The sequence below is a fragment of the Diabrotica undecimpunctata genome, chromosome 1 (assembly GCF_040954645.1).
Source record: "Diabrotica undecimpunctata isolate CICGRU chromosome 1, icDiaUnde3, whole genome shotgun sequence".
Classification (NCBI taxonomy): Eukaryota; Metazoa; Arthropoda; class Insecta; order Coleoptera; family Chrysomelidae; genus Diabrotica; species Diabrotica undecimpunctata.
This window is the reverse complement of record NC_092803.1, coordinates 185,953,984-185,968,572: the sequence shown is the minus strand read 5'-3', so window position 1 is coordinate 185,968,572 and position 14,589 is coordinate 185,953,984. Positions and strand designations below refer to the sequence as shown.

Here is a 14,589-nt window from a genome sequence, read left to right as displayed (position 1 = left end):
TATTTCCTAGTATGTTAAAACTATCTATTGTAATCCCTTTATTTAAAAGTGGTGATAAGGATGACCTTAAAAACTATCGTCCCATAAGTCTCTTATCTGTGTTTTCAAAGATAATTGAAACTCTGGTTTATAGTAGAATTACCGCATTCCGTAAAAAAACATAGTATCTTGCATAATTTTCAACATTGTTTTACATCTTTTAAGTCTACAACTACAATTCTTGCAAATTTCGTCAGCTTAGTGTTGGATGCTTTGGACAGACGAGAGAAGGCATGTGGTTTATTTCTCGATTTGTCCAAGGCTTTTCACACTTTGGATCATAATTTGTTGCTAATAAAACTTGAGGGGATTGGTATTCGTGGTGTAGTTCTAAAATGGTTTACTTCCTACTTAGAGAATATAAGACATAAAGTAAAGATAACATCTAATGAACTTGTAAACGAATCAAACACATTGGATATCCATTATGGTATCCCTCAGGGTATTGGGTCCTCTACTTTTTATAGTATTTATTAATGATATAGCTTTGGTAACCAATTTACTGACTGGGGTTAACATCATCAGTTATGCGGATGATACCAACATTCTAGTTACAGGAACGTCTGATCAAAATTTGCAAAATAAAACTACACAGATACTGTGCACCATCAATAGTTATTTCTTATCCAACAAATTAGTTTTGAATGAAGAGAAATCAAAGTATATGATTTTCATATCAAATAATGCAATAGCCAAATATGGCATTAAAGTCTAGGGTTGTACCTTTGAATTAGAGCAGATATTCGTACTTCGGAAAAGAGCTATTAGGATAATGTATAAAATGAAATTTAGAGATTCTTGTAGGGGCATCTTTAGACAAAACAATATTCTTACAATTCCTGGTCTGTATATATTTTCGTGTATAATGTATTTATATAGCAAAATTTATGAATTTAATAAATTTCAATTTAGCCATGTTTATTCAACAAGATTCAGAGACAATCACTTTATGCTTCCACAACATCGTTTTATTTTGTTGGAAGGTAGCACACATTATGCAACCATAAGTTTCTTTAACAAATTACCAAGAGATATAAGAATGAATTTACATCAGCCAAACTTTCGGAGGTGTGTACATCAATACATTTGTGAGTTAGAGCCATATTCTAAAAATAACTTTTAAGTATGTTTTATCATCATCATCATCATCAATGTCGCTACAACTCATCGTGAGTCTTTGCCGCGTTTACTATTGCCTTCCATGTTTGTCGGTCCTCTGGCAGTAATTCCCATTGTCGCACTACCATTTTCTCTAGATAAGTATGTAATTATATAAGATAGTATATTTTATCGTGTTTATTAATTTATATACTTTTAAGATGTTTGTCTGTAACTTTGACTTGTCTCATACATGTACTTTGTATAATGTCGCATGTGATCAATAAATTTGACTTGACTTGGTACTTATGTGCAATTTTTGGTAAACTTTTAAGATATTTAATCAGTTATTCTGTTATTCGAGGCCACGAAAAATCCAAAAAACCAAATATCAATAAAATAGGTACAGGCTTTCTTAAGTTATAAATGGTCTTACACTATGTACGACTTTGTTTTTATACAGGGTGTCCAGAAACTCTCCTGACAGAAGAAAACCGGATATTCCTCAGATAATTTTAAGACGGTTTAACCCAACTCACCAGCTTTTTAAGGGAGCTAGAGCTCTTTGAAGATGGCGCCTTGTAAGTAGTTTTTTTAATACCTCCAAAGTACTTGTATGTAGAAGAACGAAAACTGGTACAACTATTTATGCTCCAGAGTTAAATCGATTGAATTAAATAAAAATTTCCCGCACCGTTTATGGGCATCCATTTTGAGTAGGTCAACGGTTCTTTTAATATTAAAAAGTACTCTTACTTTAAGTGTGTAGGATACACCGTTTACTAAAAAAAGCGATTTAAATAGATAGAAAAATGTTTCGCTTTTTCGTCAAAACACTTAAGTTAATAGGTACCCTAATTAATTTTATAAATTACCTTTTATTTCAAAAAATACAACACACAATTCGTAAAAAATGTTTGGAAAACGAAGCAAAAAATCAATTTGAATCAAAATTTTATTTAAAGGTTTTTAAAAACAAAGTATTTATTACTATGGAACGAAACTACTAGTAACACATAAGAACAAGAAGTATCAAAGATAGATAGCAACAAAAGATGCCCAATGTGATCACCAATAGTCTCTTTGCATAAAATTTTTAGTTTGTTTAGAAAACAAAGTTATTTCTAAATTCGTTGTAGTTGTGCACAATTTTGTATCGGAACGGAATAAACATATACTTTTATATATCGCCAAATACAATAATCGCAAGGATTGAAATCCGGCGACTTTGTTGGCAAAGCAACTGGACCGCCTCTTCCCATCCAGTGGTCTTCTGAGTTATTATCAAAAAAGTCTCGTATAGTCCTGCTAAAGTTGGCCGGACAGTCGTCATGTAGAAACCATAAGTTTTGCCAAATATTTAAAGGCACATCATTTAACATATCAGGTAAAACATTTTAAAGAAAATGTAAATAATCAGTACCATTTAAACGAGCAGGCAATTTCACGGGTTCATGGTCGGTACTAAAAATTGGCAATAGATGGAATCGATTCAACTCTGGAGGATAAATAATCGTACCAGTTTGCGTTTTCCTAATTAGGAGCGTTCTGGAGGCCTTTAAAAAAAGCTAATTACAAGCAGCCCTCTTCAAAGAGCTCTAGCTCCCTTAGGAAGCATGTTCGGACTAGGTGAATTGAGTTAAATTGTCTTAAAATTATCTGAGAAATATCAAATTTTCGTTTGTCAGGATAGTTTCTGGACACCTTGTATAAATAGATTTTTAACATGTTTTAATCACCATGTTTAACGTGTTTGTGATAAGCTAATAATCTTCTTCATTGGGAGAGAAAATATGATAATCATTATATTCCTTTGTACTTAATTTTATTAACAATTACAGTTTGCATGGTAATTGTATTAACTTAAAACTGCAACAGTGAATACTGTCTTAAGATTCTATCCTATGTCTGCCCTGTAACAAAAAAATATCAATGAGAACTTTATTTAAATCAGTTTATATAGTTAAAGTCTATTTGCAATAGTTAAATGTTCCTAATAAGTAGTTTAAGTAATTTTTAAATACTCGTACAACTTTTATTAAATACTTGTGTAAGGATCTTAGATTTGCTTTAAGCAACTCCATGGTATGAAGGAGATAAGCCTTCATGAAGAGAATTTAATAATGAGTTAGAAGTATTATTTTTTTCAATGATCTGAGCTGAGAAATAAAATACCACAGATGAATCGGAGTAGTTCTGGAAATGTCTTTTAATTCGAAAGCTAGCTTTTGCAAGTGCTGGTACGACATGGACCGAAAAATAAATCTAGAAAAGAACGAATCACTCTATGGCCTACAGCAAAATTACAAAAAGTCACAAGAGAAGTTGGCGGTGATTGGTAAGGCAAAACAACATAGATCTTTTAAGGGCACTAGAGTAAGAGCTAGAAGAAATTGAGAAAAAATATGACTTTTTTAACCTGCATAAAAGAATTAGAGAATTAACAGGAATGAGAAAAACAATTCAAACTAGGCAACTACGAGATGAAAGTGGTGCACTTATAACAGATATAAATCAAAAAATGCAGAGATGGACACAATATAAAGCACAACTTTTTGAAGACAAAGAGAGAACAGAAGCACCAAAAGAATTTAAGGATGATACTGGGCCTGACATTATACGAGAAGAAATTGAATATGCAATGAATCGAGCTAAACGTGGTAAATCTCCCGCGCCTGATGAAGTTCCTATCGAATTACTCAAAATTGTAAATACTGAATCTATTGATCTTCTTTTGGATCTATTCAATACCATATATAGAACAGGTATAATACCTAAAGAATGGCTCCAATCAACATTCGTACTGCTACCCAAAAAAGTAAATGCAAAGGAGTGCAATGAACATCACACCATAGCCTTAATGAGTCGTTTCTTGAAATTGTTTTTAAAAGTAATTCACAATAGAATACATAAGAAATTAGATGAAGACATAAGAAATACTTTTTTTTCTTCTTAAAGTGCCTATCCGTTCCGGATGTTGGCGATCATCACGGCTATCTTTACTTTGTTTATTGCAGCACGGAACAGTTAATATAAGAAATACATAATAAATAATAATTAGTATAAAATATAAATAAAATAATAATTAGTATAAGAAATACACAAATGGGATTTAGGAAAGGACTGGGAATACGAGATGCACTGTTTGCAGTAAGTGTTCTTTCGCAGAGATGCTTAGATATAAATCAGAAAGTATATGCCTAATTCATTGATTTTGAGAAGGCATTTGACAGAGTGCACGGTGAGCCATTTAATAACATAAGATATGCTGATGACACCGTCCTTCTGACAGGAACCCTAGAAGAACTGCAACACCTTGCTGAACAACTAAATATATATTGCAAAGATTATGGACTAAAAATAAATTTGAAGAAAACCAAGTTCAAGCTAGTACTAGATAATACAGAAATTAAACAAATATCTTCATACAAATACCTTGGAGCGTGGATCAGAGAAGATACTGATCAGACAAAGGAAATAAGATGCCGCATTGAAATTGCACGGTCAACTTTTAATAGAATGAGAAAACTTTTTTGTAATCGCGATATCAATATATCGCTCCGAATAAGAATGCTTCGATGTTATATTTTCTCTACCCTTTTGTATGGGGTTGCAGCTTGCACACTTAAAAAAATCCAACATTAAAAACCTAGACGCATTCGAAATGTGGTGTTACCGACGTAGGAAGACGTAAAATCTCGTGGCTACGCAATCTCCATGAATGGTTTGGATGCAGTTCAATTGAACTCTGCAGGCGCGTAACCAACAAAATTATAATTGCCAGAATGATTTCTAATCTCCGATAGGAACGGAACTTGAAGAAGAAAAAGAGTAAGAAAACTTGTCTTAGGATTAGCTTAATATAAAGAATGGTTGGATAAAAATAGTCTATTTTTGTGAAAAATTAGAATCAACTTACCTGGTAACAGGTAAACATCGATAACAGCATTCACATCCGGGACATTTTATGGGCATGTATTCATATGCTGGAACACAGTGGGGAACTACGCATTCATCATGGTAGATGGCCGATTCAGCAATATTTTTGCCAGTAAAACATTGGATTGATACCAACGTGATAACCAATAAAACGTACAAACTTTTCATTTTATTCTTAGACACTCCTTTAACTTTTTGACAATTATATATATATATATATATATATATATAACTATTGTATATATGTATACAATTTATACATTAAACTAATTTTCATTTTTTAATTTAACGGATTATTTTTTCATTAATTTGATAATGTATTTTATGGATAACAAATTACCATATTTCGATTTATTCCTTTTTTATGTAAGAATATGGTTAATTTTATCTTAATTAAAATAATAAAAATACAATGAAAACAGGACATAGAATCGTATTCCATTTTTTTTACTTGTTTTCTTTATTGCTATGAATTTTCGAAATTAAAACCAAACCAGAATAGCTTGTTAAATAAAAACAAAATTCGTTATATATGCATTCAAAGACCTATAAAACATATTTAATTTGAATTCATTTCGTTAAGTATTTTCCTTAATAATTTTACATTGTAGCAGGATCATTTTTTACAATTAAAAATTATTTGATGTCATTTGTGAGTGTTTCATTCCTCTGGCGATACCTGCTTTTAAAATTGCATTTTCCTAACTTTTTCTTGGTATTCTTTATCTTTACTCTTTTGGCTTCTAATATTCTCTTTCCTCTCCAATACTCTGTACGTGCCCAAATAATTCAATTTTTTCTGGTTACTTACTTACTTTACTTCGTATCTTTCTCTCTCTCTCTCTCCAATGGCGCTACAGTCTAAATCGGGCCTTGGCCTCCTCCAAACTATGCCTCCAACCTTGTCGGTCTCGCGCCGATCTTCTCCAGATTCTCACGTCTAGCAAATTTTGCGCGTCCGCTGCCACTTCACCCTTCCACCTTTTCCCTGACCTTCCTTTTGGTCTTGCGCTCTGCATTTTACTATCTAGGGCTCTTTTCGGCAATCTTTCTGTCTCCATTTTTACTACATGACTAGCCCAGCGAAGTCTCTGAAGTTTAATGAACTCTGAGATGGGTGTCTCTTTGAACAGTTGGTAGAGTTCATGGTTGTACCTGCATCTCCATATTCCGTTTTCGTTAATAGGTCCAAATATTTTTCTTAGGACTTTTCTTTCGAAGACTTCCAGTTTTCTTTTTGTCTCTACTATCATCACCCATGTCTCGGATATATAACATACTATTGGTCTGATAATAGTTTTGTAGACCCTGATTTTCGATCTCCAGTGTCTGTTTTTGGAGCAGAACACGTGTGTGTTTTTGAGTGAAAAATAAGTTTTGTTTCCATTTACTATTCTTCTTTGGATTTCTGGTTCTTCTGTTCCAACCGTGTTTAATGCAACTCCTAAATATGTGAAACTTTCTACCGTTTCAATATCGTCCTCTAATTTAACTGTGCGTCTGTTTCCCCTAGCTCTTGCCTGTGTTATCTTTTTTTTTTCTTTTGAATATTTATTTCCTAATCCTGTCTTTTTTGCCGTTGTTTTTAATTGTGAATATATTTCTGCCGCCTCTTCTGTTCTGCGAGACATGATGCTGATATCATCAGCAAAGGCGGCAATCTGTATTGATTTATTTGTTAGGAGATTACCTCTTCCGATATTCAGCTGTCTTATCACATATTCCAAGGTCAGGTTGAATAGTGTCGGTGCCAGCCCGTCTCCTTGCTTTAATCTTTGGACTATTGTAAAGTTTTCAGTGAGCTCATTTTGGACTCTGACAGTTGCTATTGACGAATCCATTGCATCTGTATTTTATCTGTACTGTTTCTCTGAATTCTGCATCTGTATTTTATCTGTGCTAGGATATGGTCAGATCCGCAGCATGCTCCTCTTCGGCTCTTCACATCTTGTATGCTTGTTGCGGCCCGTTTGTCTATTAAGACATGATCAATTTGGTTGGCGGTTGTACCTCCAGGCATAATCCATGCCGCTTTGTGTATGTCGGGGTGTGGAAAAAAGTCGAACTTATGATCATGTTTTTTCTACTGGCAAAGTTGATAAGTAATTCTCCATTTTCATTGGTATTTTGATGGAGTGAATGTTTACCAATGGTTCCTAAGCAAAGTTCTTCTTTGCCTATTTGAGCATTCATATCTCCTAGTACGATATTGATGTCGTTTCTTGGTTAGCTGTCGTATACTTCTTCTAGCATTTCGTAGAAATCTTCTTTTATTTCCATGCTATGTTCTTTTGTTGGGCAATGTGAGGAGCTTTTTTACAAAACTGCATAAATCCACTTTTCAAAAATTTTCAGGAGACGTAAAAACGTGCTGCAGCTGTTGTACTAAAATTTTCGAAATTTCAGAGAACATAATCAAATTGAGGTTAGACTTAGAGAAATAAAACGTTAATTAACATTATTTTTATTGATTTGCATTAACAAAATATAGCCATGTGTCTGTTGGAGATATCGCGTTTTGTAAAAAAAGATGGGAGATATTAACTTTTGTCAAATTAACAATATCTTAGAAATACAAAATATTAAACGGCACCCACTAAAACAAAAAAAAATGAGGAGTACAAACAATTTAGATGTGAACATTTTTTGGCTCATCTTCCAAGCAATCACACTCGCCATCATGGTAGTTGTGGGTTTCTGGATTTGGATCACTAGTAACTTTGTGTTGAAGAGCATTAATATACCAATGAAGATCAGGGATCTCTTTCCAATTTTGTCCAAAGTGGGTTTGCAATAAGTGAAGGACATCTTTCTTTTTCTCTTCAGTCACGGAATGAGATAGTGGGATTTGGGGAAGAGCCTGAAGAAAATCATTTTTATTTTTTTTTACAATGCTTCTAAAAGGTTCTGTTCCACTATCGAACCTATAGTTGGCGCAGCATTTTATTTTGGTTGAAGTATGCCGGTCCCTTGTTTTGATTTTCTTAATAATGAGGCGTTTGGTTTGGCTGATTCCTTTTATTTTTTGATAAATCATTTCAAGGCTTTTGATATCGTATATCACCCAGTCTTGTCCCAGTTTCTGTACAGAACCAAACTCCTCGTAAATAGAAGCATACTCTTCGCTCGAGATGATGGTATCAGTTTTTTTCAAGCGCTTCTCCACACGGCCAAAAGCTCGATCAGCTGGAAGAAAACTGTGGCCACGAGTCGGAAAGGTGACATGAATTTTCTGTACATTCTCTGGAGCCTCATTTTTAAGCCAATGGCACAAAAGATGAACAATATGCGCATTTTTATTTTGGCCAGCGCAACCATCACAAAACAACGATACTGCAGAAAAAGACGAAAGATCTTGCCTTCTTAAGTGATGGATGAGTGCAGATCCGATTTCATTTGCTCCTCTGCTTCCCTGCGTTTCATTCCACGTATAAAATGTTGGTGCCTTTGAGTCAATAGGCACACAGCAAAATGCATAGAATGCAATTTGTCGGCGATAAAAGGCATCGCCGATTGGAGTTTTAGGGAGTGGATGCACTTGTTGCAAATCAAAAACAAAACTATAAGTATCACTGGGAACTTCCTTCATTAGTTTGTAAAACGCATCCGCTCTCAGCTTGTGAATACGAAGTTCAGTCATTGGACTAATTCTTTCAACTGAACCGCGAGCGTTTTGTTGAATAAGAAATTTAAGACGAGTGCACGTAGCGCATGCGTCTGTAGCTGGAGAGGAAAATCCAATGTTAAAATCGGTTACAAAAATACGGTGAAAACATGAATAACTCACGTGAAAATCGGCAGTGTAAGCATCCTTAAACATTTTATATAACTTATTTACACTTAACTCTGCTGAAAGGTAAACTCTTTTACTTTTTCCTCTTCCATAATGAGATTCGACACAATTTAGTTTACCAAGAAATTGATGGACTGCTTCCTTTTTGGCTCTGAAAAAAGCTTCTCGTCGATAACCACCTCTATTTTCTTTGGGCAGCAGACCTTGATTGACGACCTTTCCAATCCGCAGTAGTCGAGAGGCAGGTACACTCATTGAAAAAGCAAAAAACTTTTTACACACAGGAATCATGCGTTTCTGTTTCTGACTATTGAGAAAAAATTTCACAGAAACCGTTCTTGTGTGAGTTGCAGAGACAGGCGTACCACTTCCCCTTCTTCTTTGGGGCTCGAAAGCAGAGATATATTTCATCAAAACAAGATCTTGTTTCTCTTTACCCTCTGCCATGTAGACTGCTTGTCGATTAAGTTTTATATCATCGTAGGATACCGTAGCACAACGAAGATTTTTCGAATTATGGGCACATGGTCTGGTCTTCTGTTTTAGAAACACTAAATGAGGATCACTATCGTTGTACTTCATAATTTTTGAACGCCCTCTCTCACTTGTTTTGATGGATCGTCTTTTTTTAGATCCCACCGATAAATTAGTAACAGTATCCATCTCAAAATAACACGCAAAACACAGAAAACAACGTTGACATACAACGAATTCACAACATCCCGTCTCATCGAACGGAAAAGTACTGATAATCTCATACAGCGTGGCCACGCGTGGCATGGCCTGGCTACGCTACACACTGTCAGTGCGACCCGTGGGTAGTTTTAGAACTAACGAATATTATATTTTGTTTCACGAATCAACATCTAATTCTAGAGGATGCTTTTAAATCCAAACAAAAATAGTAGAGGGATAGATCTGCAGGCCGGAGGATTTATGCAGTTTTGTAAAATAAAAATTAATTTTAATGGTTGGCTAAAGAAGGAGATGTTAAGTTTTGTATAAAAAAAGAGTGAACATGGGGTAAAGGTTTTTGAGTGGATTAATTAAGTTTTGTGGAAGAAACGTGATTTTGAGGCTCCTTTTAAATGGGAAATATTAACTTTTAACACATGAGACTTATACACAAGATCTAAGGCAGATCAAACTCTCGAAATTCAACAAAAAATGTATTTTAGCCGGAAATGGATTTATGCAGTTTTGTAAAAAAGCTCTTCATGTATGTTAATGATTGAGAGAATAAAGAATTTTGTTTTTATTCTTAGTTTACATATTCTCTCATTCACTGTTTTGAAATCTAATATGGCGTGTTTTATCTTATTGTCAACTATGAAAGCAAAGCTACTCCGAACTCTTTCTTTCCGCTCTCTTTTCCGCTATACAGTATTGTATGCGTTTTTGTATCTTTTATTCCGTATTCTAGCCATTTAGTTTCTTGTATTGCTGCTGGTTCTATTTTGTATTTTCTGAGCTCGTTAAGTTTTGATGCTTGTGCTCCTGGTTTATTAAATGTAAGGACATTCCAGGTACCGAGTGCGTATTCCATATTTCTTTGCTTGAGATGTCGTCGAAAAAACCGATCTATTCGCGGCTTATTTAAAGGTTTCGTGGAGTTATACTTCTTACGGTAACGAGTTACCGGCCCATTGCCCAACCCCCAACCTGGAGAACAGTAGACATCATAAGATTGTATTCCTCTGGTACGTAAATCCTATCTTTTCTCCTAATAAGCCTTTTTGCTGTTCCGAAATTTCAATCGCACTGTAAAAACGAATATCCACGCACAGAAAAATACTGATAAACTTTATCGAACCGTCCAGTCAAAACCGACATGAGCATGAACCGTATCAGGGTATTGTTTCTATTCTGTCCTCCACAAACGTCACTAAACACGTGAAGTTCGTTTATAGCAGGATCCATATTCTGGATTGTCTTCCTAATTAGTTTATATACATCATCACGTCCTCTTTTAGCTTCTCCTTCATGTTACTTGTAAAAATCTGCACAACTTTTTCCTGAGATAGAACATTTCCTGCACTGGTATTTCTGGAAGCGGAAGGTTCTTGACTTAATCTCAACACTTCTTGCTGCTTCAGGTAAAACATTTTAGCTCGTCTTAGACGTACTATCTTTTCTGCAACTTCTACACACTTGGCGTTTTCATTCACCGTTTGACTTGTTATTTTAGCCTCAAGTTCTGCAGAAGTAGAACAAACGTCAACCTGTGGTCTTCCAAATCTGTTGCCATTGTTATCATTATAATATTTTATCATATTTAACGATGTTGGCATATTCGGTATCCTTTTTGCAAAAGAGTTCATGTATTACCTTCACATTGAGGTTAGCATCCAAATATTTAATTAATCTGGTGCTGTAATGTGATTTTTTAACGGAAATGATCAAATGTGATGATCGATCGCAAGAACTACATTGTTATCTAAATTGTTTCCACGATTTAAATGAATACCACGAAAATAAGAGAGGTCAGTCTAAAAATTGCTTTATTTTTTATAGCATACAAGATTGAAAAAGCTTGCCTACATATATTTGTATAAAATAACGAAAAGTATTGTCACGCCTTATGGAAGTTTCATTTTGGATCGTCTTCGAATAACTTTACTTTAACGAGCAGTTTATGAGGTTCATAAGAAAAGAATGCTGTTCATTTTTTGGACGTCCACTGTACACACTTTGTAGAATCGTTTGCTTTTCTTCTAAACTAAACTTCTTTGTCCACCGTTTTATACATGTACACTCACTAAAGTAGTTTAGGAAATAATGTAAAAAGACAATTTTTATTTTAGAACTTCAGAGGGCTGTAACTTTTTTTGTGTACACTTTTGTACGAAGGTAAGTTGGATTCAATCAATTTATTTTTGTCCCAGAAATGCGTGATTTAATTTATGACATACCTTTTTGAAACGCCCTGTATTATATATAAGTTGCCGAGCATCCGTCAAACATAGTAATTTGAGGCCATACTTCGCGAATTTGTTATGCATAGATTTTTAATAAACGTCTTCCTCGAAAACTGATTAACGTTTGATCGGTGCTTTTTGTGAAACTCTGGTGAAAGTACCATCAAACCTTATACAGTTATACACTTATAAGTACGACTTGGGATGTGGCACCATAGGAGTAAGAGAGTTACTAGATTTATTAGTGTGAACTTTTTTTAATTTGTTCTGTAAATAATTTTATCATCAACTACAGTTTACATAAGTAATATAATATTATCAACTCATAGCTGCCCAGTGGATAGTTTCTTCAAGCTTTATCATCTATAACAAAAAAATATTATTAATAAAACCTCTCAAATCAGTTAAAGGGATTAAAATATTTTTCCGTCGACCGTCCATTTATGATCAATTTTAACACCCTCAAAATCATTGATTAATGACCCCTATTAATGAATGAATTTCTATTAATGAACGATTTCATTATAGGCAACACAACATACATTGTTTGCATAAATTAATCAAACGCTCTGTGATTGGCAGTGATCTGTGGTGTATGCAACCAAACATATACCTATTTATATTCCCACTAAAAAATTTAAAACGAAGTAGCCGCTGTTAGTACTATCTGTCATTGTATGCCATTATTTACTTTATTGTTTAAAATTCTGTGTATTTAAAAAATCAAAAGATGGATATTGACGAAGAGTTTAATTTAACTCCACCAGAAGTAGCAGAAACTGCAAATGAAATATTTTTAAGTTAACTGCCTGAAAAAAGCAGTGTTGTACGAAAAAACATACGCTGAGTTTATTGCATGGTGTGACGAGAGAAACATAATACGATATTCAGAATCTGTATTGTTGACATATTTTTCAAACATTGCCGAAAAAGGACTAATAGTAAGTTTGTGGCCCAAATATTCGATGCTAAAATCAACCTCAAGTTTAAAATCAAACATTGATATATCTAAATATAATAAGTTAATTATGTTTATTAAAAAAAGGAACAGGTTATGTACGAAAGAAATCAAAAACACCTGAAAAAGTCCAGAAATTCATCTCTGATGCTCCTAACGACGTGTTTCTAATGATAAAGGTAAACCAGTAAATTAAGTTTATATATTTAATACTCGTATTTCATAACATTTCATTTTGTAGGTTGCATTGATTTTCGGAGTGGCTGGTGCGTTAAGAAAGGACGAACTATTGAAATTAGAAACAAATAACGTTCAAGACTTGGGCTCAAAGTTTCTTGTCACAATAAAAGTATCAAAAACACACACAAATAGAATATTTACCATAGTAGATAATAAAACAAATACCAATCTCAATGCGATCAAAAACTATATTTCTTTAAGACCGGCACACACACCACATAAACGATTTTTCAATTAATATAAAAATAACAACTGTTCTACACAGCCAGTTGGCATAAATACGTTTTCCAAAATTCCTTTCGTTATTTCTAAATTCTTAAAATTAGAGCACCCGCATCTCTACACTGGGCATTGTTTTAGACGTTCCTCTGCCTCAATACTGTGTGACAGTGGTGCAGACTTTTCAGCTATGAAAAGACTAGGTGGCTGGAAATCGACTGCTGTAGCAAAATATTATATAGCTAATTCTATGCAGAATAAACTTGAGACGGCTGAAAAACTCTTGGTACAAAATACAATTAAACCTTGTTAAAGTACTTCCTTCAGCACCACCGCTTCTTCTTCTATCACAGAATTTACAGAGGTCCAAGAAGACTTAAATATAAATTTGTCAAAATGCTATACAGCAGATAATCATTTATCAATACCTTCCTTTAATTTCAGTAATTGTACTATTTCGAATATTAATGTTTACAATAATAAAATTACCACTAAGGAAAATTAAACTTTGAATAAATAAAGTTAATGAAAGCTGAAAGAATTGTTGTTTATCGTTAATTAAATAAAAATTTAAACTAAGATACCTTTATTTCTGAAAAATACGGTCGACGGAAAAGTTTTGTAATGAACTCGTGAATTAAAATGGCGATTAACAATCTCGAACATTAACAAAATATCTCAATTGTTAATCGCCCTTATTAATACACTTGTTGGTTAAATAACTATATATATATATATATATATATATATATATATATATATATATATATATATATATATATATATATATAATAAATAGTTTAAGTTAATTTTAGCTTTTACTTATGAATCTCTTATTTGAGATGGTATTAAATGTTCTAAAAAGGATCCATATATTTCATTAGCAAAAATACTTACCTACAGAAAAGTAAAGAACTAAAATGAATCATTAAGAAATAAGATATTTTCAATCTAACAGAATTAAAGATTACTTGTACGTTGATTTGAAAAGGATTTGTTTTTAATTTATAATTACTCTTATCTAAGATTTTAGTTTCAATAGAAGTATAATTGCCCCAATATTATGGTTAAATAATTAACACTTACAATGACAACATTAATATGTTTTTTATGAAAAATATAACCAACTTACGGGAAAGCACCAACAACTTTATAACAGCACTGACAATCGCATTTTTGTACCCTTGCTCCAACTAAGTCAATTGTAGGAATAATGCATCCATCACTATCTTTCGAGAACGTACGACGGTGACCAGAAAGAAGTTGACCAGTACCAAATTGCATTGATAATAACGTGATAACTAATAAAATACACCAAATTTTCATTTTAATGTCTTGTAACATTCACAAAAATTTGATACCGTATTTATATGATTTTGTTTTCA

At 33.4% G+C, this 14,589-nt stretch overlaps 2 long non-coding RNA genes across 2 annotated transcripts; both read right to left on the bottom strand.

Moving 5' to 3' along the window:
• Positions 1-2,940: 2,940 nt before the first annotated feature.
• On the bottom strand, positions 2,941-5,291 carry LOC140441665 (uncharacterized). Its single transcript, XR_011951021.1, has 2 exons — positions 5,057-5,291; positions 2,941-3,050 (listed from the first exon to the last, which is right to left on the bottom strand). It is a non-coding gene; the product is annotated as an uncharacterized lncRNA (long non-coding RNA).
• Positions 5,292-12,024: 6,733 nt separating this feature from the next.
• Positions 12,025-14,589, bottom strand: LOC140441660 (uncharacterized). The gene is made up of 2 exons (XR_011951020.1): positions 14,337-14,589; positions 12,025-12,150 (listed from the first exon to the last, which is right to left on the bottom strand). It is a non-coding gene; the product is annotated as an uncharacterized lncRNA (long non-coding RNA).